The 12978-nt window shown below is 40.9% G+C and overlaps 1 protein-coding gene across 1 annotated transcript in view; it reads right to left on the bottom strand.

Annotated features, from left to right (window-relative positions):
* LOC123733359 (NACHT, LRR and PYD domains-containing protein 3-like) overlaps positions 1-12978 on the bottom strand; it is a 440446-nt gene that overhangs the window by 26775 nt on the left and 400693 nt on the right. The gene's annotated exons all lie outside the window — the stretch shown is intronic.

The following is a 12978-nucleotide window of genomic DNA, read 5'->3' as shown; positions in this document are numbered from 1 at the left end:
GAATCCTCCTTCATGGCCTGACCCAACAACAGAAGGTCCAAGTGCTTCCTAAAAGCATCCTGGGTTATGAACAAACACAACATGCCCTTCACAGACGCAGAGCTGTTTAAAAAGAGCATGGTGACAGTTTTGGAGGAATTGGCCACAGACAAGTATATGGATAGAATAATTGCATCTGTCAAACAGGTGCCCCTGTCTGTGACAACAGCCGGACGCCGTGTCCGTGCTCTGGCGGATGACGTGTATAGGATTGTTCTGGAGGGGCTCAGTCAGGCTGAGCATTTTCCCCTGGCTATTGATGAGAGAACTGACAACACCAATGTAGCACAGTTGTGTGTACATGTCCGTTATTTTCATGGAAATGACTTTAAAGAAGAGCTACTGGCACTGATTCCCCTGGAAGGACACACCACCGGGGACGTTCCCCTGGAAGGACACACCACCGGGGACGTCCTATTCACAAAGCTGCAAGAATTGTTTACGCAGCATGGCTTGTCATTAGAAGAAGTCAACTCTGTGGTCCCCGACGGGGCTCCTGCTATGGTGGACAGAGGTTTCTGATGGGCTCCTGCTATGGTGGACAGAGGTTTCTGATGGACTCCTGCTATGGTGGACAGAGGTTTCTGATGGACTCCTGCTATGATGGACAGAGGTTTCTGATGGACTCCTGCTATGGTGGACAGAGGTTTCTGATGGACTCCTGCTATGGTGGACAGAGGTTTCTGATGGACTCCTGCTATGGTGGACAGAGGTTTCTGATGGACTCCTGCTATGGTGGACAGAGGTTTCTGATGGACTCCTGCTATGGTGGACAGAGGTTTCTGATGGACTCCTGCTATGGTGGACAGAGGTTTCTGATGGGGCTCCTGCTATGGTGGACAGACACAGGGGCATGGTCAGCAAGTTGAAGGAAATCGCCCCACAAATGAACGGCTTGCATTGTCTCATCCATCAGAGTGTGTTGTGTACCAGACTAAACATGGTTTACATTGTCTCATCCATCAGAGTGTACCAGACTAAACATGGTTTACATTGTCTCATCCATCAGAGTGTACCAGACTAAACATGGTTTACATTGTCTCATCCATCAGAGTGTGTTGTGTACCAGACTAAACATGGTTTACATTGTCTCATCCATCAGAGTGTGTTGTGTACCAGACTAAACATGGTTTACATTGTCTCATCCATCAGAGTGTGTTGTGTACCAGACTAAACATGGTTTACATTGTCTCATCCATCAGAGTGTGTTGTGTACCAGACTAAACATGGTTTACATTGTCTCATCCATCAGAGTGTGTTGTGTACCAGACTAAACATGGTTTACATTGTCTCATCCATCAGAGTGTACCAGACTAAACATGGTTTACATTGTCTCATCCATCAGAGTGTACCAGACTAAACATGGTTTACATTGTCTCATCCATCAGAGTGTACCAGACTAAACATGGTTTACATTGTCTCATCCATCAGAGTGTACCAGACTAAACATGGTTTACATTGTCTCATCCATCAGAGTGTGTTGTGTACCAGACTAAACATGGTTTACATTGTCTCATCCATCAGAGTGTGTTGTGTACCAGACTAAACATGGTTTACATTGTCTCATCCATCAGAGTGTACCAGACTAAACATGGTTTACATTGTCTCATCCATCAGAGTGTGTTGTGTACCAGACTAAACATGGTTTACATTGTCTCATCCATCAGAGTGTGTTGTGTACCAGACTAAACATGGTTTACATTGTCTCATCCATCAGAGTGTACCAGACTAAACATGGTTTACATTGTCTCATCCATCAGAGTGTGTTGTGTACCAGACTAAACACTGAGCTAATAGATGTGATGGATAAAGTCATGCGCATAATTAACTTTGTCAGGGAGACATCAAGCAACACAACACCGTCATTTCAGCCAGCTGGTGACAGAATCAGAGTAGTCCATCCAGGATGATCTCCTGCTTCACAACAACGTGCGCTGGCTGAGTAAAGGAAAAGCTCTAGAGACATTCTGTGAGCTGCATGACCAGGTTGTGGATTTTGTCAGAAAAAGCAAAATGAGGGCAGCAGCTGACCTCCTTCGTATTTTGGAAATTGAGGAATTCCTCTCAGATGTTGCTTTTTTGGCTGACATTCTGTAATTTAAATTATATCTACAGTGACAAGGAAGAGGGTTGTAAGTACAAGTAAAAACAGTTGTGGGCTTGAGGCCTTTACTAGGAAGCTTGAGTTGTTTGATATGGACTTGTCCTCTGGAAGGTTACTGCTCTTCAGCACACTGAAGAACGACAGGCAGAGGTACCAGACAACTTCTCCTCCAGATTTGAAGACTATAGTATGCCCAAAGATATCATTTAGTTTTAATGTGATATTCTCACAGTCCTCCCTGGTGGATAATTCTCCTGCCTTGCTAAGAAAACAGTACCCTCGCTGGATTAGGCTGTAATTCAAAATGAGCTGATTGAATTCCATTGAGCCATCTGTTTGTTCTGTCGTTAAAGGATCAGGTTATCAGGATATCCCGATACAGACATTCAGATACAGACATCGACTTTTTTTCTTTCAATTATTGTTTTATGTAGGATGCTACATTTCTGGCCAATTGTAAATAGGCATAATTAAAAAAATCTTCTTCTATTAGGCCATGTTGTTGTCTTGTGAAAGATGCTGTTCAGCCACATAGCCTAGCTCAGACAGTTAAGTTATTTATATGGGTCTTCGCTCTGAAGACTTAGACTCCAATTAAGCCCTTGTGTTATTTTTAAAGTCAAATTAAAATGAAGATTATTGTTGAAATTAATTACTCGACTGGTGTAGGTTTTCTCCATCTGTTGCTGGGCAACACTTGCATCACAAGTTAACTATATTTTCAGCACCAGGTGCTGTTCACCTATTGATTACGCTGCGGTTGCAGCTTTACGTTTCAGCACCAGGTGCTGTTCACATCCCATTGATTGCGCTGCAGTTCCCGCTTTAGGTTTCAGCACCACTAAATGGTCTTCTGCCTGCTTTATTAGTCTCCTGCATTCTCTCCTGATGAATGAAGTTAAAATGTAACTTGTGCATTATTTAGGGAGGTCACATTGTAGATACTCTACACCACCATTATTTAGGGAGGGTAACATTGTAGATACTCTACAACACCATTATCAGGGGGGGCCGCATTGTAGATACTCTACACCACCATTATTTAGGGAGGTCACATTGTAGATACTCTACACCACCATTATTTAGGGAGGTCACATTGTAGATACTCTACACCACCATTATTTAGGGAGTTCACATTGTAGATACTCTACACCACCATTATTTAGGGAGGTCACATTGTAGATACTCTACACCACCATTATTTAGGAAGGGTAACATTGTAGATACTCTACACCACCATTATTTAGGGAGAACACATTGTAGATATTCTACACCACCATTATTTAGGGAGGGTAACATTGTAGATACTCTACACCACCATTATTTAGGGAGAACACATTGTAGATACTCTACACCACCATTTCTAATACAGTAGGAAGTCTTTCCATTTGTCCTATTGAAACACACAGAAAACTATAGTATTTAGCCTAAAGCAGCATATGATTTTACAGTAGACTATAGATGTAGGCTACTGTATAGTCACATGGCTCATTGTTAAAATGTTAGAGCAGCCCATTGGTCTGAACAAATCCTCTTAGTGAATGTCTCTTAATGAGAAAGAATCATCAAAATGTATGAGAATACTGCATTTTGAAATGCAAATACTATGGAATCTGTAGACAAATTGAAATAGTGATTCCGATGTCAGTGGATCTGCGTGAGGGATGCATCAGATTAATTAAGGCATTTTGGAGGGGCTGAATGTTGCACCATTGATAAAGCAGATCAACAGAGCTAGGGTTAGGGTTAGGAAGAAAACTACAAAATGGCGCCATATTTGTAGTTCACAACTATTCTGGTTTCTGTAACAATGTCAGTTGTTTAGCCTATTTGTTACATACATTATTTAAAACAATCCAACGTTATATATGAAAACAAAGCTGTGATTCAAACGAAAGAACAATGGAGCAACAATAATTTATTAATCAGAAAATTCAGAAAGAATCCCAGCTGAGTCATAGGCGATGGAAATTTAAAGGTAATGTCAGAATAAGCCGACATATGCAGCATTTACCGTGAATGCAGTCTCTGCGAAAGCTGGAACATTTCCTTTAAACTTGTAGGCCTAGGTATTCTGTATGTATGCTGTATGTATGCTGTATGTATTCTGTATGTATGCTGTATATATGCTGTATATATGCTGTATGTATGCTGTATGTATTCTGTATGTATGCTGTATGTATGCTGTATGTATGCTGTATGTATGCTGTATGTATGCTGTATATATGCTGTATGATTGCTGTATGTATTCTGTATGTATGCTGTATCTATGCTGTATATATGCTGTATGTATGCTGTATGTATGCTGTATGTATGCTGTATGTATGCAGTATATATGCTATATGTATGCTGTATGTATGCTGTATGTATGCTGTATGTATGCTGTATGTATGCAGTATATATGCTGTATGTATGCTGTATGTATGCTGTATATGAATATGTGTAGCCTGGCCTATATGATGAGTAACGTTATATTCAACCCAGCCCATGTAATGTTTCAGGTGTTCAGATAGTGAAAACTGATGTGTTTTAAGCTCTCGCCCAAAGCCTGTTGGCTTGGCATGTGGACATAAACTTTCTGATCAATCACATATGTTCTTATTCTTATCAGTACAAGTCTCTAGTAGAACAATCAAGCTGTTTCCCTAGTTTACTGAGGGGTATATTCAACCCCAGCTAAAAGACTACAGACCTATTTATTAACATAAAGTCCACCACTGGAAGAGTCCTCAGTTGTAGTGAGAACATTGTGTCATATGTTTAATTAAGGGGGGTTTCATGATTGTGATTCCAAAATGTTCCACTGCTTAGGAACTGTAATGGTTTGAATACAACAGCTCTTTCTGTGAAGAACTACAACTCCCTGTTTCATGTTGCATCGCATCCAGCGGCGGCGACCGGAAAATGGTGTCGAAATTGTAGTTCTAACCCCTTTGTGGTTTGTTTAGAATAATGACTTATTAAATGTGCTACTTCAACCACACCATGGCCTCCAGTCTCCCCTCTCCAGCAAAGTGAATTTATCTGAAATGACGAGGCTTGATCTCTAAATGTGTTTCTCTGTAGGCTACATACTGAAACCTTAAAGCTAGAATCCTTAGTTACTAAATCCATTATTGGACAGTTAAATTTTGCGGGAGCCAGGCAGGATCAGGTGCAGAAGTTATTTCATTTAAAGATGACAATGGTGATCTAGATATTCAAATGACAATATTTGCAAAATAATCTAAATTGACTTAAATAACCTGTTAGGGCTAGGGGGCAGTTTAGACACGGCTGGATAAAAAACGTACCCGATTTAATCTGGTTACTACTCCTGCCCAGTAACTAGAATATGCATATAATTATTGGCTTTGGATAGAAAACACCCTAAAGTTTCTAAAACTGTTTGACTGGTGTCTGTGAGTATAACAGAACTCATATGGCAGGCAAAAACCTGAGAAGATTTCATGCAGGAAGTGGCCTGTCTGACAAGGTGTCGTTCTTCTTGTCTCTGTTTATTGAAGAGTGTGGATCTTAGCTGTACCGTGACACTTCCTACGGCTGCCATAGGCTCTCAGAAGGCGGCAAAATGCTGAATCGTGGCTTTGCAGGCTCTGGCTGAAACAAAGTAGCGCGTTTGGGTAGTGGCTGGTTACAGTACTGTGAGACTCAGGCTCGTGCCCGCGTCGACCGAAAGCTTTGTTTTCTTTCCTCTGTTTAGCTAAATGGAGATTCCCGGTCGGAATATTATCGCTTTTTTACGAGAAAAATGGCATAAAAATGGATTTTAAACAGCGGTTGACATGCTTCGAAGTACGGTAATGGAATATTTAGATTTTTTTTGTCACGAATTGCGCCATGCGCGCGACCCTGATTTACCATTTCGGATAGTTTCTGGAACGCACGAACAAAACGCCGCTATTCGGATATAACGATGGATTATTTTGGACCAAACCAACATTTGTTATTGAAGTAGCAGTCCTGGGAGTGCATTCTGACGAAGACAACAAAAGGTAATCAAACTTTTGTAATACTAAATCTGATATTGGTGAGTGCTAAACTTGCCTGGTGTCTAAATAGCTAGCCCGTGATGGCTGGGCTATGTACTTAGAATATTGCAAAATGTGCTTTCACCAAAAAGCTATTTTAAAATCGGACATATCGAGTGCATAGAGGAGTTCTGTATCTATAATTCTTAAAATAATTGTTCTGCTTTTTGTGAACGTTTATCGTGAGTAATTTAGTAAATTGTTAGTAAATTCCCCGGAAGCTTGCTAGTATGCTAGTTCTGAACGTCACATGCCAATGTAAAAAGCTGTTTTTTGATATAAATATGAACTTGATTGAACAAAACATGCATGTATTGTATAACATAATGTCCTAGGGTTGTCATCTGATGAAGATCATCAAAGGTTAGTGCTGCAATTAGCTGTCTTCTGGGTTTTTGTGACATTATATGCTAGCTTGAAAAATGGGTGTCTGATTATTTCTGGCTTGGTACTCTGCTGACATAATCTAATGTTTTGCTTTCGTTGTAAAGCCTTTTTGAAATCGGACAGTGTGGTTAGATTAACGAGAGTCTTGTCTTTAAATAGCTGTAAAATAGTCATATGTTTGAGAAATTGAAGTAATAGCATTTCTAAGGTATTTGAAAATCGCGCCACTGGATTAGACTGGCTGTTGCGTAGGTGGGACGAATTCGTCCCGCCTGCCCTAGAGAGGATAAAGGTTAAATAAAATATATTTACAAACTCCACAACTAACAGGTCAATAAAAAGACAATGCTTTGGAGGAAGCAAACCTGTCTATTCCATTAGACTCTTGGGGTATATCAGGCTCAAGTCAGGTTCTCCTCACCATGACATAAATAGTAAATGACATGCAACAATGGCCTGTATCACACCTAACAATTAAACAGAAATGTGGTTCTTTCAACCCCAAAAGAGCAATAAAACATACCGTTATAAACAAAGGGCAGGAAGACAATGACATCAATTAAAACAGAATGGACATTTGAAAAAAAAAACACACCCTCAGCCTCATTAATCTATTCCTCCATCAATATCACCATCGTTGTTGTAGTCATCACCCTCAGCCTCATTAATCTATTCCTTCATCAATATCACCATCGTTGTTGTAGTCATCACCCTCAGCCTCATTAATCTATTCCTCCATCAATATCACCATCGTTGTTGTAGTCATCACCCTCAGCCTCATTCATCTGTTCCTCCATCAATATCACCATCGTTGTTGTAGTCATCACCCTCAGCCTCATTCATCTATTCCTCCATCAATATCACCATCGTTGTTGTAGTCATCACCATCAGCCTCATTAATCTATTCCTCCATCAATATCACCATCGTTGTTGTCGTCATCACCCTCAGCCTCATTCATCTGTTCCTCCATCAATATCACCATCGTTGTTGTCGTCATCACAATAGTCATCATCCTCCTCCACTTCATAGTTTCTGACACTGCCCTCAATAAAAGCCCTTTTGAAACAATTCACATTGTCCTTCTGCCTGCTGGAGCTCATCAAGCTTTCCAGCAAGGACAGCTCTTGTCCCAAGACAACATCCATCTTCTCTGTGTAATGTTGTAAGGCCTCCACGATCAGTTCCTGCTCTGTGTAATGTTGTAAGGCCTCCACGATCAGTTCCTGCTCTGTGTAATGTTGTAATGCCTACATGATCAGTTCCTGCTCTGTGTAATGTTGTAAGTCCTCCACGATCAGTTCCTGCTCTGTGTAATGTTGTAAGGCCTCCATAATCAGTTCCTGCTCTGTGTAATGTTGTAAGGCTTCCACGATCAGTTCCTGCTCTGTGTAATGTTGTAAGGCCTCCACGATCAGTTCCTGCTCTGTGTAATGTTGTAAGGCCTCCACGATCAGTTCCTGCTCTGTGTAATGTTGTAAGGCCTCCACGATCAGTTCCTGCTCATGTGAGTAGAACATCTTGGCAGTGAAGACATCATCCTCAATGTACTGCTTCTCTTCACAAAGAGCACAAAGAGCCTTTGCATGAGGTGAAACTCCCATCATCCTCTGCTCCTCCTGCTCTCCAGGACCAAGCAGTGCTGTCCACCTGCACTGCATCCTCATACACCAGGGCCTGTAGGAGCTGTGAGGACAAACCTTGTCTCATCAGGTTGTAGTCCTTCACATGTATTTTTTTGCTACTACCGACCGTGGCCTTTTGGACAGGCGGTTGGCAATACCTTGACCATCTATTGATAACAGATGATCAATACCTTGACCATCTATTGATAACAGATAATCAATACCTTGACCATCTATTGATTACAGATAATCAATACCTTGACCATCTATTGATAACAGATAATCAATACCTTGACCATCTATTGATTACAGATAATCAATACCTTGACCATCTATTGATTACAGATAATCAATACCTTGACCATCTATTGATTACAGATAATCAATACCTTGACCATCTATTGATAACAGATAATCAATACCTTGACCATCTATTGATAACAGATAATCAATACCTTGACCATCTATTAATAACAGATAATCAATACCTTGACCATCTGTTGATAACAGATAATCTGTCACAGCTGTCGAAAGGAGTAGACCAAGGTGCAGCGTGGAAGATGTTCATCTTGTATTTATTTTACTCAGAACACTCTGACAATCAAACAAAACGACAGCAAAACAGTTCTGTCAGGTTTCATGAACTAAACAGAAAATAACTACCCACAAGGACAAAGGAAAAACAGGCTGCCTAAGTATGGCTTCCAATCAGAGACAACGAAAGACACCTGTCTCTGATTGGAAACCATACATCGAAAATAAAACATAGATTGCCCACCCACCTATCACACCCTGGCCTAGCTAAACAGAGAAAACACAGCTCTCCTAGGTCAGAGTGTGACATAATCTATACCTTGACCATCTGTTGATAACAGATAATACAGACAGAAAATATGTTAAAGGTAATCCAATCTAAACAAAAAATAAATAAAAAATGACCTAAAGCTGCTATACAATTACTCTGATTACCATCCACCAATAGATCATTAGCAACAGAATCCAAGTTCAGAAACAGATACAAATAAACATTATTATTGTGTTTGACCACCCAGAATTATCATAGATCTGATATGAGTTGACTTGTTCCTATTGTTGAATATATATATATATAACCTGCATATTCTGTCATCAGGCCACAGAGGAACCTCCGTTCTAGCAGCAGACTGAAGGTTCCCTCCAGATTGGTCCTCAATCTGTTACTCTGCAGTCTGTGGAGTGCAGTCTGGAAGAGACTGCTGGTGGGGGACCATCAATCTGTTCCTCTGCAGTCTGTGGAGTGCAGTCTGGAAGAGACTGCTGGTGGGGGACCATCGATGGAGGATGCTGTTCTTCCTCTCCATCATCTTCAGTTTTCTGTCATCAGAAAGGTTCTAAATACTTTGACCAGGGAGATCAATTATATTCATTGATCTAACAATTACACTGTTAAAAACTGAGGAAGTACCTCTCCATCTGCACAAACTAAAAAACAGCTGTTCCATCTCCACTTCCCTGCTGTGCCCTGAAAATAAAAAATGGATTACAGAGGGCATACAATAATGCATGTCGAAAAATAACAACTTTGTTTAGTCATTTGAAATGAATTACATACATTGCAATTGTATGTTGCTGGAGCATTGCAACATATTGCTCCTCCCAGCACAGAGCTCAGAGCTCAGAAGCGCCTCAGATATGACCACAGCCTCTCCATCTGCTCCCCATCTGCCAGTCCAGCACCTTCCACATATCAGATGTTGAATTTCATCTAGAAATATAAAATCATGTCATACAATGGTAAAAGGGTTATTTGGTTAAACCTTATAAAATATGAATAAATACCTACTGACAATTTTAATGATCCTGTTCAAGTTCCTGACATGGCAAGTCATGTCCATCAGCATGGAAAACTGGAACAACCAATTTGGTCCTATGATTCAATTCAGGAAAGTTTCTCTAAAAAGTTATGGACAAAATGTTCATGTTAAAACTATTGTTGGAGAAACTGCTTTTCAAATGTGAAAGTCAATGAGATCTTGAATTAAAAAGGTTAATTACTTGCACATGTGGCTGCATCTGGCATCAATGTTCTCCGTGAAGATGAGGTTGATGTTCTGGCCTCTCATCCCCTCCTTCATCTCTCAGCAGGTTCACTGCATCTGGCATCAATGTCCTCCATGAAGATGAGGTTGATGTTCTGGCCTCTCATCCCCTCCTTCATCTCTCAGCAGGTTCACTGCATCTGGCATCAATGTCCTCCATGAAGATGAGACTGATGTTCTGGCCTCTCATCCCCTCCTTCATCTCTCAGCAGGTTCACTGCATCTGGCATTAATGTCCTCCATGAAGATGAGGTTGATGTTCTGGCCTCTCATCCCCTCCTTCATCTCTCAGCAGGTTCACTGCATCTGGCATCAATGTCCTCCATGAAGATGAGGTTGATGTTCTGGCCTCTCATCCCCTCCTTCATCTCTCAGCAGGTTGACTGCATTTGACAAACTACAGAAGAAGTACATCATTATCTGCACTAAATAACTAAATACAATTTACTAAATTAACTAAATTAATCAACACTGAAATAAAATACTGAAAAAGAAACTGAAAAACACTCCTTGTTACTGCATCCCACCTTTCACCCTTTTTCATGTTCAGGAAGTGAAGCGGGTGGTCATGCTGGCAGGAAACCCCCAACACGCCTGTCTCCTACAATCTCCTTGTTTTGGGTTTGGACCTGATGGCATTGCCTGCTTGAAATCCATGGCAACCCTAAAATATCTATAATAATATAAAGTACAATACAAGTATTATGTACTGAAATGCTTCCTTGCAGGTTAACCTCTTGACAATGCAACAACAATAGAACAAGTCAGTAGCTAAGTTAATAAAAAGAGTAATACAATAGTAATTAACCCTTCATTCATCAGTATCCTGAACATAGCTAGGTGTTTCTGGGATAGAGGGTTAATATAAAAGTCTATATATTCAGCAATACAGTAAGATTCTGATACACTATCCCTTACTATTGGTCTGATGCAGAGAACCGCCCATGTCTCTGAGACACAATCACTTCCTATTGGTTAGCCGCAGGGAACCGCCAACGTCTCAGGAGATATGTATTTTAGGCAGTAAGTAAAACTGTCTAGGCCTTGGAGAATCTGGCCCAAAAAGATAGACCATCTGTTTATCTGTAATGTACTTATCCTCATACAGTTTATCTCCTGGATTAATCTTTGTGTTTTCTGGTGTTGAGTGGGACAATGGAACATAGTGTTTAACATGATCCTTTTGTCTATTGGCTTCAAGAAGATATTGACTTTATTCATTACAACAATCTGAGCCCCCTTATCTGCTGGTTTAATCACTACATTTCTAGAACATTTATAAGGTTAAGCTGATTAACAGGTCTGGTTCTGAATTGTGAAAAGGAAGCCACATCCCTACGTATAAGAGTCTGTATAGTTTCTGACTCCAACTGAGGTTCCCAATGTGAGGGGTTTGGAAATAGTATCTGAGGAAAATCTGTTTCATATTCAAAATAATCTGATAACTTCAATCTTCTATGATAGACGTGTAGATCCCTCCGGAGCTCCTCCCAGTCCACCTGTTTAGGAGTTGGTATGAAAGTCAGTCCACCTGTTTAGGAGTTGGTATGAAAGTCAGTCCGCCTGTTTAGGAGTTGGTATGAAAGTCAGTCCGCCTGTTTAGGAGTTGGTATAAAAGTCAGTCCGCCTGTTTAGGAGTTGGTATGAAAGTCAGTCCGCCTGTTTAGGAGTTGGTATGAAAGTCAGTCCGCCTGTTTAGGAGAAGGTATGAAAGTCAGTCCACCTGTTTAGGAGTTAGTATGAAAGTCAGTCTGCCTGTTTAGGAGTTGGTATGAAAGTCAGTCCACCTGTTTAGGAGTTGGTCTGAAAGTCAGTCCACCTGTTTAGGAGTTGATATGAAAGGCAGTCCACCTGTTTAGGAGTTGGTATGAAAGTCAGTCCACCTGTTTAGGAGTTGGTATGAAAGTCAGTCCACCTGTTTAGGAGTTGGTCTGAAAGTCAGTCCACCTGTTTAGGAGTTAGTATGAAAGTCAGTCCACCTGTTTAGGAGTTGGTATGAAAGTCAGTTCACCTGTTTAGGAGTTGGTATGAAAGTCAGTTCACCTGTTTAGGAGTTGGTATGAAAGTCAGTCCACCTGTTTAGGAGTTGGTATGAAAGTCAGTCCACCTGTTTAGGAGTTGGTATGAAAGTCAGTCCACCTGTTTAGGAGTTGGTCTGAAAGTCAGTCCACCTGTTTAGAAGTTAGTATGAAAGTCAGTCCACCTGTTTAGGAGTTGATATGAAAGTCAGTCCACCTGTTTAGGAGTTGGTATGAAAGTCAGTCCACCTGTTTAGGAGTTGGTATGAAAGTCAGTCCACCTGTTTAGGAGTTGGTCTGAAAGTCAGTCCACCGGTTTAGGAGTTAGAATGACAGTCAGTCCACCTGTTTAGGAGTTGGTATGAAAGTCAGTTCACCTGTTTAGGAGTTGGTATGAAAGTCAGTCCACCGGTTTAGGAGTTAGAATGACAGTCAGTCCACCTGTTTAGGAGTTGGTATGAAAGTCAGTCCACCTGTTTAGGAGTTGGTATGAAAGTCAGTCCACCTGTTTAGGAGTTGGTATGAAAGTCAGTCCACCTGTTTAGGAGTTGGTATGAAAGTCAGTCCACCTGTTTAGGAGTTGGTATGAAAGTCAGTCCACCTGTTTAGGAGTTGGTATGAAAGTCAGTCCACCTGTTTAGGAGTTGGTATGAAAGTCAGTCCTCTTTCTAGAACCTCACTCTCGGCTTGCTTGAGCC

The sequence above is a fragment of the Salmo salar genome, unplaced genomic scaffold, assembly GCF_965601325.2.
Source record: "Salmo salar unplaced genomic scaffold, fSalSal1 ptg000619l, whole genome shotgun sequence".
Taxonomy (NCBI): Eukaryota; Metazoa; Chordata; class Actinopteri; order Salmoniformes; family Salmonidae; genus Salmo; species Salmo salar.
This window is presented reverse-complemented; position numbering and strand designations above follow the sequence as displayed.